General features: G+C 38.5%; 1 non-coding gene across 1 annotated transcript; it reads left to right on the top strand.

The window, feature by feature from the left end:
* The first annotated feature begins 10134 nt into the window (after window positions 1–10134).
* Window positions 10135–10241, top strand: LOC128292473 (small nucleolar RNA R71). Its single transcript, XR_008282458.1, has one exon. It is a non-coding gene; the product is annotated as a small nucleolar RNA R71 (small nucleolar RNA).
* The last annotated feature ends 3253 nt before the right edge of the window (window positions 10242–13494 follow it).

Here is a 13494-nt window from a genome sequence, read left to right on the forward strand (position 1 = left end):
TATTCAAACTCTTGGTGTTTCAGTCAAACACAAATTCCTCCCAAAGCCACTAGCAAAAATAAATCACTCCCTTGCACACTGTAGGATTCAAACTTCAGACCTCCTAGAACCACTCCACACGCCATTTCCCCTAGACAGTAGGCATTTTATGACATGTTTTACCCACATTTAATTAAAGCCCTACTGTCTAGAGACAATGCTTATTGCTTTAAAAACAAAACTTTTTGCACTTGCTTAGGCTTGAACCCAAGACTCCCAAACACTCCTAGAACACTTAACCATTGAAGCAGACATGCAGTTCGGTCACTTCCTTGCACAACTAAATATTTATGTGTAGTCTCCTAACTGCACCCACTCAAGACTTAAAACTTCTAGGCCCAAAATTCGGGGCGTTACAGAGTTGGTCTGAGTTTATTATGGGTGTATACATATTATGAGGTAGCTTTGGCTACGTACGTATATGTGGCACTTAGGTGCAAGTTTCCGCGTATCCAATAGTATTCCGAGTGTTTAACGGGTAATAAAATGAATGTGATAAAAGTCCCGATGAGGACATATGAAAGACGCATGGTTATCGATACTTTACGACGGGTACCGGTATGTATGCTAAACCTATGATAAAGATCGATTTACAATAAACAAGTATATATGTACGTATGATGAATAAGCAAAAAGGTTTGAATGATAAAAACACTTATGTATATTTTGCTATGTATTGCATGCTGAATCTTTACTATTATATTATTTCTATGTGGACTTACTAAGCTTTAATGCTTACTCCCCTCTCTTTCAATCCTTTATACTTTCTCCAAGCTAGATCGGGGATCGAAGCTGTCAGAGTATTTGATCACACTATCAAAAGACTATTGGGTATAGTGAAATTATTATTTTGAGTATGGCATGTATAGGAAACTTGGTTATTTTGTGGTATGTGTCATGCTATTTGGCCAAATTGTGAAGGCATATGATAACGATGATTCATTTTGTAATGGCCATGTGATATGGCTCATATTTGATCATTTGGATTGTAATCTAATTACCCATGCATGCATGTACCAGTGTTTTGATGGTAGGATATATTATTGCTTGACGAGTGCATGATAATGATGTGATATGTTGTTGATCTATGAATGTATGGTAAAGTATGAATTGGGTAATAAAGGATAAGAGATGACTTAATGGCTTAAAATGACTATAAGTATGAATGCACAATTTGAAGTCATGATAACAAGTTTAATAATGCAAGAGATTGGTGTGGAATGCCTTTAAATGATGCAACAAATGAATGTGGAATAGGATGATATTATAAAGATGTGAAAGTGCCATGGTGAGGAATAATTGAGTGCCTAAATATATCATGTTGCATGTTATAAAGTATGTTTGAATGTATGAGTGATTATGGGTGACTATTGGTTTGGAAAATAGCCTTTAAATGGTCCACACGGGTAGACACACGGGCGTGTGTCTAGACCGTGTACCCGAATGTGACACACAATCTGCCCCATGGGAGCGTTGAATGGTTGTGTGTCCCTTGCACCTAAAATTTCTAAGTTATTATGCATGGTAGTAAACACACGAGTAGAGACACATCCGTGTGTCTCAGCCGTGTGGAGGACAATGCCCAGCGCACGAGCGTGTACCTTGGCCGTGTGCCCCTAAATGAGCGATGACGTCATAAACAGAATGTCCAGGTTTTTTGACATGGGCGATGACACAGGCGTGTCTAGGCCGTGTGAGAGACACGGGCCAGGGACACAGGTGTGTGCTCGGTCCTGTGAAAACCCCTGTAGGTTTGAAATGAAAAATAAATCTTAGTAATTCCACACGGGTAAGGGACACGGGCGTGTCCCACTACACACGGGTGTGTGCATTGCCTCCACACGGGCATGTGAGGCTTAAACCTAGAAAATTTCTTAGAATTTTCTTAAGTTCTCGGTTTAGTTCCAGATTACTTTTAATGTATGTTTTGGACCACGTAGGTCCATGATAAGGATAATATGATTTTGTTTAATCGATTTTAATTAGGAATGAAATTTTATGACCTGTATTTTTTTAGAAATACCCTGTTTATGTACAGTAATGCCTCGTACCTCGTTTCAATCTCGGGTACGAGTAAGGGGTGTTACCTTTAGTGGTATTAGAGCTATGGTTTAGTCGATTCTCAGACTAACCTAGTATATTTGAGTCTAGCTATACATGCCATACATATATATATACATAAGTAATGATAGTGCGACGACTCCTAACAATATTAAAATGTGTTTCCATATAGCAAATGGATCTTGACAGAACAGTGGCAGATGAAGTAGAATGTAACGCGCCTACACTAGTTGAAAGAGTAGTGCCATCTAAAAGTAGACACGAAACTGTCAGTAGAGGAGAAGGAGGCAGAGAGGTTTTTCTCCACATGATGAATGCATGGTATACGGAGTTCGTTCGAATAAACCCGAATGTTCAACGTCCCCCACCTCTCTCGAATCCTCAACCTGCACCTGTGATTCCTCAACATATAGATTTCATGAGATTTGCTAGAACACCTATTGATAGATTTCAGAAATAAGGTGCGGAGGAATTTAAGGCAAATGCCAATGATGACCTCGAAAGAGCAGAGTTCTGGTTAGAGAACTCGATACGAGTATTCAATGAATTGTCATGTACAATCGAGGAGTGTTTGAAATGTGCCATGTCCCTGTTGTGAGATGCGGCGTATCATTGGTGGAGAACATCGATATCTGTAGTACCCCTAGAGAGGGTTATGATCGCGTAATTTCATGATAGGTTTTAAATATTTATAATTAATCGTTCTTGAAACTAACTATTATCGCGATGTAGGCAAGTGTACCTATCGAACAGTAGTATAGTTTTAGCAAGACCAGATTGTCGAACCCAAGGGAACTAAAAGTACTAGTAATGACTGTCTTTTTATTATCTACCCTAAGAATAAAGAGGTTTTCGTTTTAACTAACTAATTATCCAAACTAAGAATTCTCAGAGAATGGAATTGGGGAATTGCTTTTGGGAAAATCGATTGAATTAAGACAATACCTAAGTAAGAATCCACCTAGACTGTACTTGTTATTCTGGCTCCGAATCGGACGATTTATTCATTTAACTTGTTCTGTAGAGATCCCTAAGTTATGTTATTATCCCTATTCAAGACTAATAACGTCTAATCCCTAGATTGAATAATTGAGACCTTTCCCTAATTAACACCCTAGGGTTGTATTAACTCAATCTATGGATCCCCTTATTAGGTTTCACCCTAATCCGGCAAAATCCTGTCACCCTATGTCTAGTCACGCAATCAACTCTGCTTAATTAAGACAAATGTACTCTTAGACAGGGTCTATTCCTCCTCTGAATAAGAGCTTATCTTGAATCAGTATCTTGGGATATCAAAACAAGAATTAAGAACACATAATTAAGAACAAGTTAAATATTTATCATACAATTCATAAAATAATAACAAGATTCGTCTTAGGTTTCATTCCCATTAGGTATTTAGGGGATTTAGTTCATAACTAAATAAGAAAACATCTCAGAAAAATAAAGAACACAAAACATAAAGAAAACCTAAAACTCCTGAAGGGGAAATTGAGGAGAGATCTTCAGTATTGATGATGAATCCAGCTTCTGAGATGGATCAATCGGCTTTCTTAGAGTAATTCCTTACTCCCTATTCTGTGTCTCTCTTTTCTTCCTCCTCTAGGGTGTATTTATAGGCTTTGGAATGCCTAAGAGCCCTCAAAATTAGTCTTTTCCAAATTAGACTCAACTTGGACTAGGCAGGAACATGCCCGTGTAACGCATCCCATGTGCGATTACTTCAGGCCGTGCTCGAGCCTGTCAAATTGACACGGCCGTGTGGTCTGCCCGTGTGAGGAGGTCCAGGCCGTGTTGATTTCGTACTTTGGCCCATTTTCTCCAGTTTTGGCTCGTTTCTCGTTTCTTTCGCTCTCCTATGCTCTCCAAAGTATAAAACATGAAATTAAAGCATTAGAAGCATCGAATTCACCAATTCTAATAGGAAATCATCCATAAAATAAGTTAAACATGGGGTAAAATTATGTATAAATTACGGTTTATCAAATACCCTCACACTTAAGCATTTGCTTATCCTCAAGTAAAATTCTCAACTCATAATCAGAATAAATTCTTCTCAATTTATAATTTCTATCGATAATATCTCAAAATAATTCATAGGTAATCATACTTTGAGAATTCAACTAAAAGGACATAAAAGTTTCAAACATTCCAAGTTGAGTATTTTCTCCTGAAAACACAGGTGTCTCTCCTCATTTAAGTAATTACCTTTGATTCGGAATATCACAGAGTTTCACATCCTCACTAAAGATTCACTCAAATCACTCGAGGTGTTTTAAGGATAATAAATGAAGCACTCAATAGTCAATAATGAAAATTCATTACCATAGGCTTGCATGAAAATCAAATCTCCACCACTGATAAATTGAGATGAAACATCAATCAAAAGGTCTTTAGAGGGTTGTAATGAGGCTTGGTTAGGGGGTGTGGTCACAAGTTGAAAGAAAGGGTTAGAATCGAGATTGAATTGAAAAATTGCCTAACTAGAAAAAGAGTTAATCATCACTTGCGTACAATAGAGCTTCTTCTCAGAATATGGAATTACTAATATGTATACATAGTTTTTTTTTTTTTAAGAACAAGTTAAATAACATAGACTAACTATTAAGTACAAGACATAGCTAAACAATTTATTCAACTCAAATCTCGAAAAAAATAGGGATTAATTTAGGGGATTTCAACAATAATGGGTTAAGGGTAAATATTAAGGGTAATACAAGAAATGGCTTGTTAGGCTCAAGGGGGTTTACTAGGGGTTAATCACGGAGGTAGGCTTTTCATGGCATGAGTGGGTTAATCCTAAGTGCCTTAATCATTTTGACATACCAAATCAAATGGTGTGGTCTCGACATGCATAATCAAGCACGTTCTAGAATAACAGTTCAATATTGACGCACTCAAAACAATAATAAAAGTGAGCATGAAAGAATTAATAGATGCTCAAAAGGCTCAAAAATCTCACAAAAATTATGGCTTTTTGATGTTTAAAACTTGTGAATTCCAACTCAAAGTAATACCTAAACTTTGGGGAAACAACCTAAGATTTTAAATTCTTAAAAATCAACTTATCATGCTTGATTCTCTAATGTCTTGAGGTTTAAACAATCAATGCATAAATGCCTATGTTTTAATTCAAGATATATCAACAACAATCAAAAATCAATCAAAATTTATCCTAAATATGATATGAGAGCTTTTCAAGAGAACAAGGTAGTCATTCAGGGATTTTTCTGATAATGAAATAAATACCTCCCCACACTTAAGATGTACATTGCCCTCAACGTACAAAGATAGATATTAGAGTATAAAAATAAGATAGAGAGAGAAGTGAAACTTCCTGTATGATGAATTCCTCGAACTGGAGTTTTGGAGAGTAATCGGTTCGAGAGTGGAGGAGGAGACTCCTGCGGTCGTAGAGGTTCATTAGTCCATAAGTCCTGTGCCAAAAGAATATTATATTTAGTGGTAGCTATAGTCGTGGTCGATCAGGACATGACAATCGTGAAGAATCTTTCCCAGTGGAGTTGTTAGTTCCTATACGATGATGAGCTTAAGAGCTCTATATAACTGCGATAAAATCAAGAACTTTTTAGGGATATTAGGAAGAATAATTACTCATAAAGAAATAACTGAAATTGATAATTAAAAATAAAATTCTAAAATCTAATAAAAATAAAAAGTAGTTTTAATAAAAATTAAAAACATAAAATAATAAATAAATGTTTTTAAACATCTTTATCGTTGGATGGTTCGCGAGGTGGGTCTGGCAATGAGATGTGGAGGTGCTGACAAATCTGCTGTAGAGTAGCATCAATATTGTCAAATCGTTGAAAACACTACTGCTCGAATCTGGTGAGGCGCTCAGAGATGTCAGCATATGAAGCCGTCGCATGAACTGGACGAGAGGGTGGTGGTGGCTGAGTCGGTGGGTCCTCGTGTTGTGGAAGGACATCATCAGGAATGTCCTCGTAAGCTTTCTCTTCGGTAGATTGGGCAAAACAATATTGGGAAGGGTAGGTTCCTCGGCTCCTCTCGATCATCCTTATGCTAAGCATGCTCGAGATGCCTTGTGGAGACATCTGGCCAATGAGGGTAAGGAATGATTCTTGGGCCACAGTGCTGAGGAGCCCGAAGTTTCGAGCCAATCGAGTAACATAGGGGCCAATGGACATGACCCCCTTCCTATGCCGCTCCGTCTGGTGCTGAATCACGAGGCAATAAAATAGGTAAGGTCGATGACGTGCCCGTGTGACATACACCATAAGAAGTAGGCGTCGTGAGTGTTGACGACGCCAGTGCTCTTTCGCCTCCCTGTAATCATGTGAGCCAAAATGGCGTGTAGGTACCTCAAGGATGGTGGAAGAACTGATGCCTTAGAGCGGCTAGGATTGTAGGAGGCTGCGCTAGGGGCCAAAGTGTGCCAGCCCTTCGAGGGAGAGAAATGTATGTGGTGAGTGAGAGCATGTAGTTCATTCTCCTCCTTGAACTCCTCCGTATATAAGCCTAGTGCAGCACCAAACTTTGGGACGTTTAGCTGGCGGACTAACCCACCTAGGCGAAACTGGACCGTGCCGAGATCATCGTAATTCGTCATTACGGTCTGAAGATGGAACGTTGAGCATAGTTCCATCGTGAGCTCGAGGTATGTTGGTTCAATGATCCCAAAGAATAGCTCTCAAGGGTCGATGGTTAGGAGGCCCGAATCGCATCAGCCAACTAAACTTCTTCTACGGTAGCCCAGTTGATGCAGCGGCCCGCAATTAAAGGTTGCGCCCAAAGTATTTGGAAAAGCTCTTCTTGGGGCCATCGGGGGAACTGCAGGAGAGGGTGACGAACTTTCGTTGTTGGACCCACAGAAGATGACGCTTCCTTTCTCTTCTTCGAAGCAGGTACGGTGGTTTTCTTTCCTCGTGAAGACGACATGGTACCTACGATCAAAAACCATCAATTCATTTTGAGGAATGATCAAAGTAAAATGAAGATAATTTGTAGATAACAATCATAATTTCAGCAACTACTAAGACCAACAAGTTAATCAAAGCAATCAATTGTATGGCATAAAAAATGGCAACAAATTTCATGGAATGCAATATGTGTGACGGATGAAAAATGTTAACACTAAAGGCATGAGTATATATATTGTTCTAATCATGAATATTTACTTCTAACTAATCAAATAAGGTAGAGAAATCATATAATGAGTAAGAATATTAACATGAGAAAGATAATAACTATTCTAGATATAACATTTGTATGATAAAAATAAGAAAAGAACATGAAAAATTTCATATTATTATGATAAATAGCCCTAGAAATTAGTAAGAATAAACGAGAAAAGAGTGAATAAACGCTAGAAAGAGGAGAATGAAAGTCAAAAATAGAGTTGGAGGCGGCGCACGGGCGTGGCAAGAAGGCCGTGTAGAATTACAGCGGCTAGGGTTAGGGTTTTTGAGTGGGGAAGACAATGAATAGTGTAGGGTATTTATAGATTTTGGGGCACACGACCAGGTAACATGCTCGTGTTCCTCAATTTTAGCCCGTGTGATTCGCGAATTTTGAATTTGGGCGCGTTTGACATTTAGTACACACCCGTGTTCATTGGGCGTGTGGGTGTACATGGCCATGTCTGATGTTGTTCGTTTCTCCCACGCCCATGTATTCAAAACCACGCCCGTGACAATCTAACAGGTTCAAACACAGGTGCTAAACACGGGCATGTCGCACGCCCTTGCTATTTTAACAGGTTCACCCACGGTTCTTCCACACGGGCGTGTCTTACCCCCGTGTTGTTTTGACAAGTTTGACCACGGCCATGTTGCACGGCCATGGCATTTTATCGTAGCCCGTGTTTGGGAAAAATTGTTGTCCTATTTTCACACGGCCCTAAGTATGCCCGTGCTCTTGGTCGTGTCCTTGTGGAAAACCTGTATTCAAGTGCTCAGTTAGTAAGTTAGATGTTGAAGACTAAATTTTAAAGAAGTTGATACAGTTAGTGCTCGGGTTGCCTCCCGAGAAGTGCTTATTTATAGTCTAAGCTCGACTTACCTCTCCGTTGAATGATCATGGTGGTTTGAGGAGTTTATACTCCTCATTCCTGCTATTAATATCATCAAAATAAAGTTTTAAACGAGTGTTGTTTACCTTAAAAGTTCCGAACTTGGGATGACTCAACTCGACAGTACCGAATGGGAAAATGCTGAGTACCGTAAGAGGGATTTCTTCATTCGATGTGGTAGTGACAATGTGGGGATCTGTGGCATCTAATAAGACTCTATCTCCAACTTTAAGTTGATTTGGAAAGGGAGTGAGCTTGTTCTGTCGTAGATTCAATTTGTTAGGTGTTCTCGATTTATGCGTCAGTCATTCATCTAGCTCCTTGATTTGTAGCTTTCGATCTTCATGAATGGGTCCTCTGCTATTGCTTGAGAATGACTCATGTGCTTCCTTCAAACTCATTTCCTGCAAAGTAGGCTGCACCATATTGTTAGTTTTAGTAGAATGGGTTAGACGATCACCTTCAATTTCCATTGTGTTGCCAGAATTGCGAGCTTGAAGGGTGATTGTTTCGTCTCCCGCACGGAGTGTGAGTTCACCTGTGCCAACATCAATAATTGTTTTAGCAGTTGCTAAAAAGGGCCTTCCTAGAATTAAAGGAGTGTTACTATCCTCCTCTATGTCTAGAACAATGAAGTCAACGGGAAATATAAATTTATCGATTTTAACTAGCACATCTTCAATAATAATCCTAGGAAATCTTACAGTTTTACCTGCTAATTGAATGCTCATCCTAGTCTGTTTGGGTTTCCTGAGACTTAATTGTTTGAACATTTTGTAAGGCATGATGTTAATATTGGCCCCCAAATCAGCTAATGCATTATTAACATCCAAACTACCAATTAAGCAAGGAATTGTAAAACTCCCTAGATCTTTAAGTTTGTTGGGTAGTTTATTCTGGAGAATAGCTGAACAGACTGCGTTTAGCTCCACATGCGATCCCTCGTCCATCTTACACTTATTTGCTAAAAGCTCCTTTAAAAATTTCATTGCGTTTGGCATCTGTGATAGAGCTTTAATAAACGGTAAGTTCATATGTAAATTTTTTAAATGTTTAAGGAATTTACCAAATTGTTCATCTGAGCGGTCTTTCCTTGTCGCATTGGGGTATGGGACACAAGGTTTATATTCGACATTCACCGATTTGTTTTTATTATGATCTACCTCACCTTGACCTTTGCTTACCACAGTTTCTTGCCTCGGTTCTGGCTCAGGCTCAACAAATCCTTCTTCATCTTGAACATTAATCGCGTTGAGCTATTCCCTTGGGTTAGGTTCAGTATTACTTGGCAAGCTCCCTTGTGGTCGTTCAGAGATTAGTTTGGAAAGTTGGCCTATCTGAGTTTCGAGCCCTTAGATCGACACTTGTTGATTTTTAAGTGTTGTCTCGGTGTTCTGAAAAAGGGTTTCTAACACCGAGATAAACTTTGTGAGCATCTCTTCAAGGTTCGGCTTCTTTTCCTGTTGATAGGGTGGTTGTTGGTAGCCCGGAGGTGTTCGCTGATTTCCTTGGCCTCCCCATAAGAAATTTGGGTGGTTCCTCCAACCTGCATTATAAGTGTTACTATATGGATTGTTTTGAGGTTGAGGATTATTACCCATGTAATTTAATTGCTCATTATCCATGTTGTAGCCATAAGGTTGGTATTCCGAATGGTTTGTTCCACCTCCACTTGCTTCGCACTACATTACTGGGTGAACCTCTGAAGAACTTTGAAAACCATCAATTTTCTTATTCAAGAGTTCTACCTGATTAGAGACAATGGTGACCGAATCGACATTATAAACACCGGTTGTTTCTTTGGTTTTGTCCTCATGACTTACCACTAATAGTTATTCAATGATATCTCCTCTATGAACTCATAAGCATCTTTAGGTGTTTTATTATTGATGGTTCCGCCAACAGCTGCGTCAACCATTTGCCGAGTCGAAGGATTCAGGCCATTATGGAATGTTTGAACCTGAAGCCAAAGCGGTAACCCATGGTGAGGGCACCTTCTCAGTAAGTCCTTGTATCTCTCCCATGCATCGTAAAGAGTTTCTAAGTCCATCTGTACAAACGAAAAGATATCATTACGTAATTTGGCTGTTTTAGCCGGCGGGAAATATTTTAATAGAAATTTTTCGGCCATTTGTTCCCAAGTAGTGATTGACCCTCGTGGTAATGAGTTCAAAGACTGTTTAGCTTTGTTCCTCAACGAAAAAGGGAATAATGGAAGACGAATGGCATCATTAGAAACACCATTAATTTTAAATGTATCGCATAGTTCTAAGAAGTTGGCTAAATGAGCGTTGGGATCTTCATCTTGCAAACCATCAAACTGAACAAATTGCTGTATAATTTGAATAATGTTAGGTTTTAGTTCAAAAGTATTTTCAGCTACAGCAAGTCTAACTATGCTCGATTCAGTTCCTGTTAAAGAAGGTTTAGCATAATCATACATAGTGCGTGGAGCAGGATTTTGATTGGCCGCAATTGCAAGAGGTAGCTAATTGTCTTGGTTTCAACCATCTCTTCGGTTAGGGGTTGAGTATCGTCTTCTTGCTCATTCTCTGTGTATATTAGGCTTCGCCTTATTTCTCTTTTGTTTCTGCGGACTGTGCGATCGATTTCTTCATCAAAAGATCGATTTCTTCGTCAAAAAGTAGTGGTCCTGACTGGTTTCTTCTAGTCATAAACTATAAAAACCTGTTAGAAGAAAGAAAAATAAAATTAGTAAATTATAATAAAATTAAAAATAAAATTAGATTGAAAGAAAAATAAATGGCTAAAGTAATAAAAATTGAGTGTTCCTAATATTTTAGTTCCCCAGCAACGGTGCCAAAAACTTGATCGCGTGGTTTCATGATAGGTTTTAAATATTTACAATTAATCGTTCTTGAAACTAACTATTATTACGATGTAAGCAAGTGTACCTATCGAACAGTAGTATAGTTTTAGCAAGTCAGAATTGTCGAACCCAAGGGAACTAAAAGTACTAGTAGTGACTGTCTTTTTATTATCTAGCCTAAGAATAAAGAGGTTTTTATTTTAACTGACTAATTATCTAAACTAAGAATTCACAGAGAATGGAATTGGGGAATCGCTTTTGGGAAAATCGATTGAATTTAGACAATACCTAAGGAAAAATCCACCTAGACTGTACTTGTTATTCTGGCTCCGAATCGGACGATTTATTCATTTAACTAGTTCCGTAGAGATCCCTCAGTTATGTTATTATCCTTATTCAAGACTAATAACGTCTAATCCCTAGATTGAATAATTGAGACCTTTCTCTAATTAACACCCTAGGGTTGCATTAACTCGATCTATGGATCCCCTTATTAGGTTTCACCCTAATCCAGCAAAATCTAGTCACCCTATGTCTAGGCGCGCAATCAACTCCACTTAATTATGACAACTGTACTCCTAGACAGGGTCTATTCCTCCTCTGAATAAGAGCTTATCTTGAATCAGTATCCTGTGATATCAAAACAAGAATTAAAAATACATAATTAAGAACAAGTTAAATATTTATCATACAGTTCAGAAAATAATAACAAGATTCGTCTTAGGTTTCATTCCCATTAGGTATTTAGGGGATTTAGTTCATAACTAAATAAAAAACATCTCAGAATAATAAAGAATACAAAACATAAAGAAAACCCAAAACTCCTGAAGGGGAAATTAAGCAGAGATCTTCAGTCTTGATGATGAATCTGGCTTTTGAGATGGATCAATTGGCTTTCTTGGAGTAATTCCTTACTCCCTATTCTGTGTCTCTCTTTTCTTCCTCCTCTAGGGTGTATTTATAGGCTTTGGAATACCTAAGAGCCTTCAAAATTAGCCTTTTCCGAATTGGACTCAACTTGGGCTCAGCAGGGACACGCTCGTGTAATGTGTCATGTTTGCGATTACTTCAGACCGTGCTCGAGCCTACCAAATTGACACGGCCGTGTGGTCTGCCAGTGTGAGAAGGTCCAGGCCGTGTTGATTTCATACTTTGGCCCATTTTTTCCAATTTTGGCCCGTTTCTCATTCCTTTCGCTCTCCTATGCTCTCCTAAGTATAAAACATGAAATTAAAGCATTAGGAGCATCGAATTCACCAATTCTAATAGGAAATCATTCATAAAATCTGTTAAACATGGGGTAAAAATATGTATAAATTACAGTTTATCAGGTTACTTGGGAATTCTTTCAGGAGGAATTTCGAAAGAAATACATTAGTGAAAGATTCATCAAACAGAAGCATAAGGAATTCCTAGAATTGAAACAGGGTCGAATGACAGTCAGTGAATATGAGAGGGAATTTGTCAAACTTAGAAATATGCTTGGGAGTGTGTATCCTCTGAAGCTAAGATGTGTAGAATACTTGAAGATGGGCTCAATGAGGATATTAAGACATTATTAGGTATTCTTGAGTTCAAATAATTTGTGGTACTTGTTGAACGGGTTGGGAAAGCCGAAGACTTGGTTAAAGAGAGGAAGAAGCCGAGTCTGATGCAAGATATACAAGAAAGAGGTACATGAGTAAGTCATTGCCATCCTAGTCTAAGAAATCTAGAGAGATGTATTCTCGTTCACATATGCCAGCTGGATATTCATACAGGAATCGTAGAAAGCAAAATTCGAGTTTTAGATCTTAGGCTACATCTGTGGCAAGTGTAGGTAACGTTAAACCTTCCAACCCCGAGTGCCCATAATGTGGTAGATTTCATTTTGGCACCTGTAGCGTGAGTGAAGGATCTTGTTTCAAGTGTGGTTCTCAAGACCACTACTATCTCGAGATGGTAGAGAAAGAAAGATTTCAGAACTCGAGGCCGAGTGGCACAGCTTCTTTGGGAAGGCCCTCGAGAAATACTGGGAAAGGGTCTGATAGTAAGAATGTAACGCGAGACACAGCAATGAAGTTTGAAGCTAAGGCTCCAGCTAGAGCCTATGCCATACGTGTACGCGAAGATGCAACTTCTCCTGATGTGATCACTGGTAAATTTTCTCTCTATGATATTAATGTTGTTGCTTTTATAGACCCTGGCTTACTCATTCATATGTGTGTATGAAATTGGCATCTAGTATGAATATACCTATTTAGTCTACAGAATTTGTAATTAAAGTGTCTAACTAGTTAGGAAAGCATGCGATAGTTGATAAAGTATGTAAGAAATATCCTTTGATAATTAAAGATTATTATTTTCCGGCTGACTTGATGTTGTTACCGTTTGACGAATTTGATGTCATACTGGGTATGGATTGGTTGACACTACATGAGGCTATAGTGAATTGTAGACAGAAAGTTATGGAACTAAAATGTGAAAATGGTGAAATTCTTCGGGTTGAATCAGATGATGCAGATAA

This window comes from Gossypium arboreum, chromosome 4 (assembly GCF_025698485.1).
Source record: "Gossypium arboreum isolate Shixiya-1 chromosome 4, ASM2569848v2, whole genome shotgun sequence".
Taxonomy (NCBI): domain Eukaryota; kingdom Viridiplantae; phylum Streptophyta; class Magnoliopsida; order Malvales; family Malvaceae; genus Gossypium; species Gossypium arboreum.